We start from the raw sequence: 8,147 nt of genomic DNA on the forward strand, positions 1-8,147 counted from the left end.
TTGCATCCTTCCTATGTGGGAGTTATATTTGCCTAATTCATAAAGATAATATGGAGGTAGGTGGGTGTGTATCTTAACAATTTTACAGGGAAAGTTTCAGGAGAATTTCCAGCTGTTCAGCTGCAAAACATTAATATTAGACTTTTTCTTGCTTTCCTTCTCTCTTTCTTTCTTTCTTTCTTTGGCAAGGGATATTTTTTTTTCCCCTAAGTTCATTTACCTTTTTACTTAATGCTTTCTCTGACAAGATGGGACGTTTGAAGAAATGCAAATCTTAGGATTCATAACATTTTTAGTAATGCATTTTTTTGTCCAAACTTTAAACCATATTTTCTACCATTAAAAACTCTCCCTGTTTTGGTAAGGCCTCAGTCCCCATCTAATAAGTTCTTAGTGCTCAGTATCTGTTTCCATGACCTGGATAATATGCATGGCTTTCATAAACAGGAAATATTTCACACTGTAACAGGTTTTTCCAAGTGACCACAGTTTTAATTCAAAATGTAAAGAAAACATCCTCAGGAAAACTACACAGTTTTAAATCTCATGTTAGGTTTATCCTGTTGACAGATACCCACGAAATTAAAATTCTTTGTTCAAATACCTCTGTTCAGAGTGTATAGAAGAACAAGACCATTAAAATCTGTGTTTATTTGCCACTCAGTATTTACTAGTATTTAATGAATACAATTTTAGGCAATAAAACTTTTAACTGTAATTGTCTGGGCAGCATGAATAGTCAGTAGGGTGTTTTCAAAATGGGTGGGTCCCAAATGAGGAAGACTAAAACTGTTTGAATAAATTCTTATGGAAAAATTAGGCCCAGGTCTGTTTTCAGCTGACATGTTAGTCAGTGACACAGTAATAGAAGATTGTGCCTTTATTCTGAAGTCATTATTTGTAATCAGTATTGTACTAATTGTGTTCCATGCAGATTGTCTACCGGTTCCAGTATTATGGCTGTTTAACCATGCTTCATTTTACATGAATTTAACTGTGATACATCCCAAATTGATCCATATTTGCTATTGAGAATTAGTTTTTATTTTAGCGTCCACTCATTCAAGATGTGTCTGTAGTTCAGGTGGAAGAACATCCCATAGTAAGCAACATATGCAAGAAATTTCAGTACCAACCAATTGTTATTCACCCCAGATGCTAGATAGAAGTATCCAGCAGAGCACTCTTCACATATTTACTAAAAAAGATCATGTTAATCTCCTATTTTAGGATTTGTTTGCAGCATTTGTTACCAATGAACATCAGTTTCTGCAGCAGAGATTAACTATCTCTTCTGGATTATCTAGCATGGCGTGAATCATATTTCTTTCAGGGGAGCCAGCTTGTTGCAGTTAAGCCTCTTTATCTTTAATGCAACATTCATTAATGCTGGGGTTCTACAGGATCCCATTTTGGGACCCATACTGTTTTGTAATTACGTATTTCCCTTAGGCAGTATCAGATTGGTCTCATTGTTTCCAGTATCTCATGCAGATGATCTTCAGATTTGCTTTTTTCTATTCTATCCTAAAGTGAATGCTAACGAGACAGAGTAGTTACTAATTGGTCCATCTCTAGGTCTTTGCACTCCTCACTCATTGCTTCTATAAATAGATGTTCCGTTTTCCCCGTTGCCAAGGCTTGTAGCCTTGGTGATAAAAGAAAAAAGGGGGAAAAACTGGGTCCCTGAAAAACAGTAAAGATCTCCTCCTCCTAAGCGAGGGCAAGCAGTCCTAAAAGGCATGAGCTTCTGTTTCACTAGAGTGCTTACATGGAACAGATAAGAAAAATATTAATACAAAGAATAGATAGCGATGACTAAAGGGAGTCAAACTGCAATGGAAAAGATGGGCTAACCGCAGATACTATATACCATCCTAAGAACCATTATGGGCAATGGGATATTTTTGCAGCTAGACAGAGGGTATCAGTTTAAGGAAGCATTGCTTAAGCCATCATGTCAAATCTGCAGTCTTGAAGGCCTCTAAGCAACAAGTGAGAACATAAATGTGACAGAGAAGGTGGCAGGACAGTCCTACATAGTGCAAGATGATAGCAGCTTGACTGTGATGTGGAGCTTTTGACAGTGTAAGCTAGAGAGCCCTGGAATTTATAGTCACACTTCAGGAAAGATACAGACATGCTGGAGAGAGTCCAGTGCAGAGCAACAAGATCGTAAGAGCAAAAAGATAGCTATAGTGCATCCAACAGTCCATCTAGTTCAGTATCTTGTCCCTAACTCTAACGAGCAATGAGAGTTTAGGGAAAGAGTGTAAAAACTAGGCATATAACAAAATGCCTCTTGATGTATTTCCCAGATTTTACTAAATTGGAATTTAAGGAATTCCTGAGTTCAAATCTATGCCAGCATCATGATTTTTAGTGGCCGTTTTGGTTTAAGTGTTGAATGTAGCTTAATTACTTTTTAAGCCATTTATAATATTTTTATTTACCACATCTTTCAGCGAAGAGTCCCACAGAAAAGCTTTCTATCAGTATGAAGGCCATCAAGCACTGAAATAGATTGGAGCTTATGCTGATCTGTCAATGTACATCTTTAAGAACAGGTTAGACGACTGTCTGTCTGGAATAATACAGGTATAATGTAACGGGCAAATGGGTGGACTGTTTTGTCTTTTCATGTTGTTTTTGGCCATACTTTTCTACAACTCTGTGGAAGTGATGTCATCCCAGGAAAGAAATCCCTGCTTCCTAAATCCTCTCTCACGTAACAGCCTTCAAAGTGATTTTATTTGCTGTCTCTTCCCCCTGATCTATCTTGCACTGATGCCACAGCAGTTTGGACAGCAAGGCACATCCTAAACCTTGTCCTATAGAAGTAACACTGAACAGGTATGATTCACAAAGAGAACATCTTCACTTGATCAGACACTGACAGAATTGTGTAATTTTGACATTTTGTTCATTGCTAGTTAGTTAACTCAGGTTGTAAAGAGGAGAACAACAGGCCTGGAGATTTGACTGCTGCGTTGGGAAAGATTTCTAGAATTATTCATAAAGGATGAAGTTCTTAGCTTGTTAGATAAAAGTCTGTTAAGCAGTAGCCAAGAGCCATGGGTTTAAAGAAGTAGATCTTGTCAGAAGCATGTGATAGAATTAATCAAGGAGCAAATGGGACAAAGAAATTAGAGACTGGGGATACTATAGATCTGATTGACTTAGATCTGAGTAAGGCTTTGATAAAGTTTCATAGAAGAAGTTGATATGCAGATTCAAGGATATTAGAGTCAATGAGAGGATGATGAAACGGATGAAAAACTGGCTGAAGAGAATACTACTGAATAAATGGGCACAAACTCACTTAGAGTATAGAAACAAATAAAGGCCCCTGGATTGATTCATTTGCCGCTTTAAAAACTTTTCCAGGCTTTATTCAGATCCTTACTCACACTTAGCATATGTCCACTGTTGCAGAAAAATAGCTGGAGAGATGCAATGATGCGATATACTGCTACATCTGAGGAAACTTGCTACTTCCACCTAAGGAAGAGAGATAAAGTAGCTTACAGAATGCAATTTCTCTTGTTCTAAGGCATAAATATTACAGACAAATTTATTTTTATATATGTTCTTTTTCTTTATGATGTATTATGTGTGACTGGCTCATAGAAACAAATGTGGACATCTAAAGTGCAAACAAGATGAAATTACCGTGTTACTGCCTTTTTCCCTCCTTTATGCCAGTTGTACATCAGTATAATTGCACTGACTTGCATTACTACCTTAAACTCTCCCTTTTGTAGGATTGCCTCCTTATATCACCTTAAAATGCCCACTTCCTCAGGAAGTGTTCTGTCTTCAGTATCGTCTTGCATTCTTCTTACAGTTCTTAAAGACTGAAGGGTAAGGGCAGTATATGACCTTACAAAGGTCCACTGCTCTTAAAAAAATATGTCTCTAGTTCTGGAAAATCTCCGCTCTCCCTTTACAGGGAATAGGCCTTAGAGACAAACTAGAGAAGCATCATCTGGTACATAGAGGCTTGGGCTGGGATTCAGTCCTGGGTCAGATATAATTTGAACAATCAATTTATGCTTTGCCTCAGTGCTCCATGTGTAAAAGTGTGAATGATACAAAGTTATTTTGTAGACATAATCGGGTTACGAGGCATTTAGCTTTCTGCCATTAAGCAGGAATGCATGTTAATAAACAGAATCTGCATAAACAAACTCAGGTCTTGGAAGAATCAAGCTGTACATGCGTTTATTGGTTTAGGAAAGTGGGGTGTGTGTGTGTGTACATATATACATACATATATGCCTAAATCCCTTCTGTTCTATATTAGTGAACGAATTCACAATGTGGCATATTGTAACACAGCTAGTATATATAAAACTAATTTACATTCATCCATAGAAGCAGACACATGATAAGACATATTCAGAGTCTTTTTATCCAACCTTTTGTTGTTTATTGGACACCTCTGAAATGTTTCATCAAAAAATTCTGCTTACGGTGAAGATGCATTGCTCTGCATTCCTGGGAGCTGTAAAACATCATGCTCTTTATCAGAAGAGCATGCTAGAGAAGCTGCACAAGAAGTACTGTGATTCCTGGAGACGAGGGATATAGTTTGTCCTCAGTCAATGGCAGAGAAACATATGATAAGATCTATTTTGGGGTTTCTTTTGCTAAAAGTTCCTCTTCTTCAGCATAACTCCATTATTAACATCAACTGTACAGCATATACTCAGACAGAACATAAACAGCAGTACTTTAAAACCAGATCTTCCCTGGGGAAGTGTGGATGCCCCATGAATCCAAAATTGGAACTGGGAATAACATTGGAGCAGCTCTCTGGGAAAACAAACCAAGCACAGGCAGGCGGAAAGGAGGCAGTCTAGCACTCTCGCGTCTTGTATGCCCTTAATTCTGCACAAAAAGCCTGCAGTTCCCATCCTCTAAAGTACCTAAAAATACTCTGTTCCATTGCAATCCGCCATTACAATCAATGATCTGTCTCCCAGTACAGTCCCACATAGGTTGTCATTCAGCATGACTTTATTTTCCTCCCTCCCACAAGATGAAGAGAAACAGGGTGTCTTTAAACATCTAGGAAGCTTGCAACAATAATTCTGAATTCTGCATAGCAGCTGGGTTAACAGGAGTGTTACAAATATAGCAATCCCGTGTTGCTTATGTCCGCTGGCCTGAATTGGATAGCAAAGTGTCTGCAAATACTTTTTTGATGCTCTGGGGGTGTCTTGACATGCCTGAACCATCTCATGGTCATTCCCAATTTTATTTAAATGAATAAATAGCTTGAAAAATAGAAAGCACAAGAAAATTCTACATCTTTATTGTTGAAAAGTTTTTGAATGCAAAGTTGAATGATTTCTTCTACTTTTAGATGAGCTAATAATTTGATTTTATTAGATCGTCGATCTTTTTTGCTTTTATTCAGTTATCTGAGTAATATAACAAGTGGAATATAGAGCTTCCAAGTTAAGGAAATGGTTAATGTTGATAGACAAATAAGTACTTATTCTGCTAGATACTTCTACTAAGAAGAATTGTTCATGCTGAGCCTGTGATTGTTAGGTCAACGCTCTGTTCCAACAATATGCAATCAACGCCTTTCCAAACAACATACTCACAGGTATTTTTCTCCCATGGGGGAAGTGGAAAATCCTATAAAGCTTTTATTGACTTTAGGCTCTGGGTTTGGAAGCAACTTGGTGAGTCCCGAGCAATGTACTGGCTGAGTTCAGTAGCAAGGGACTGGTGAGTGAACAGTTTTGTCCTTTCTGGTAGATGTCACCTCAAGTCAATAAGAGCTACCGCATGGGATTTTTGAGGGACACAAACCAGATTTCACCAGTCAACAAAAGTCATTAGGCAGCTAGTCCTGTAAATAGCCTGAGTGATTCTTTGTAAAAAACATTGCATGGTAGTAGCTCTAGCTATGTATTTCCGACTTTCTTCCAAATATGTAATCTGCCAGAAATAAAACAAACATCATCTATTTTGAGAAAAAGGAGGTATTCATTTGAAAACTGTCATGAATCCTTTTCTTTCTTTGGTTTTTGTTTCTTTTTTTTAAAAATTTTGTTGTTCAAAAAGGAAAAGGCCAGGGTGCCTTCGCTTACAGAGCTTTGTTCTATGTACAGCCTCCTTTATTCACATTTGCAAAACTCCAACACCTTATGATTTCTACTTCACACTGCTTAACATGTGCATGCTCAGCGTACTAAGGAAACAATTCAAGGCCTTAAAGATGAGCATTTAGTGCCATTTTTATGTCAGTTTCTCACTGCCACTCAAAAAAGTTTGGCCCTTCAGCATACCTGCCAGGCCATTTAAAATGGTGCTAGATGTCTACATTTAAGCACTGGACCCAATCTCCCAAACAGGCTCCTGGCCTTAATTTAATCATTAAGCTAAATGTGATTATTTTCATTTTATTTCATTTTGATCGAGGGGCTATTTGTATTCAAAACCTGTATGTGGGCGTTCAGTTACCTTGTGAATTCTGGTGTTGGTTCAGCAACAGTCTCAAAGACTTTCTCTTCATTGCCTTTTTACTCCTGATTATTTTCAATTGTTTTGCTCCTGAGGAGTTCTCTGAGTTTCCTATGGAACTATCTGAAAAGTCTGTCATTGCTGTTAAACTGAAATAAAAGAACATTTCAAACATCCATGCAGAATAAAAGATGCCTTGCAAAGAAAAAGAGGAAAAAAAGATCAAAAGAAATTTCCATTCCTGGTGCTTTGTTTCACAAAGTACTATCACAAGCTGTGTCATAGATTGTTTTCCTTGTTCCCTAATCAATCAGTCATATCATATGGAGCTTTTCATATCAAAGCCTTAAAAGGAATTTCTTAAGGTAAGACTTTAAAGTTACTGTACCTTGTGACTGAAGGCCCTCGGTTAGTGTTTGCCTAGGAATCATTATTATAAAGTTAAATCCTAATCACCTGGCTATAGGGAAACTGATATCTTCCTGCCTATTTGGGAAGGCAAAGGAAGTTGAGATCTTGAGATGGATCAGTTTTTACATATAAGAGGTGTTTCTACAGGCCAGGAGGCTACGCTGAAATCGCCCAGTTGTCTTGTTCAATGGATTTGAGTCCAGTTGTTTGGAAATAGCCTGATGCCTTGGAAGAAGAGGTTCTCCAATTTGCTGCTTGGTCCTGCTAGTATTTCACCAAGACAGTGATTTGAATGGAAGCCTTTTTGCTCTCACACTTTTTCCTTGAGTTCCCTTGTACTGTGCCCATACAGGATGCTCCATTTCAGTGCTCAGTCCTATACTCTATTTCTGTGTTACAGGGATCAAAATAATTGCAAGTGCTTTGTGCTACTACCTGAGTCATTAGCATTCCTAAAGGGTATGTAAGGGGTGAGGTGCACTAATGAATAGGGATTTTCACCTGAGTATACTACAGAACTAAACAGATCTGGCCAGTGCTGTCTCATGCAGAGATGGACCACGCACATCATACTGCAAGCCCTAGCATTTCAGTGTGTAAGGATTTACATATAACTTGGGAAAACTGTCAGTAAATCAAAATCTGTCTAAAAAGACCACAAAATGGATGTTATCTTGCCCGTGCTACAATCCGTGTTGCTAAGTAATTCGGTTGGACAAGATTTAATTAATAACGATCACAGCTTGACAAAGGTAAAGATATTGAAGAGCTTTAAAAGCCACTTGATCTATCCCAAGGCAGGAGTACACTTGTAATTTAATATTAGTCATGTAGATAATCATAATTAATAATTTCACCTTCATAATGGTGGTATTGTTCTCACTTTGCATATGAGGAAACAGCGGCAAAAGCAGGGAAGGCTTTTCAGAGTCAACTAACCATTCATGTAGCTATCCAAAACACTGTTGTACAGTTTTTCTTCCCCAAGCTTACCCGGTTTTGATAATTCTGAACTAAGATAACAATACAAAAGTGTGACTCAAAGTCGGTTATAGCTTGTCTTTCTAAAATTCAGTTCTGCAACTCAGTTGTTAACACTAAAGAGTGTATGGCATAGTATTATATAAAGAGATATGTTTAAAAAATACTGAAAAGCTATGCATAACGTGGGTTTTTCTGACTTCATTGGTGATTGCATTATGACAGCAGCCTACGTGGACTGAAATAACAATGCAGCTTTGCATTTTCTTTCC

The sequence above is a fragment of the Larus michahellis genome, chromosome 5 (genome assembly GCF_964199755.1).
Source record: "Larus michahellis chromosome 5, bLarMic1.1, whole genome shotgun sequence".
NCBI lineage: Eukaryota > Metazoa > Chordata > Aves > Charadriiformes > Laridae > Larus > Larus michahellis.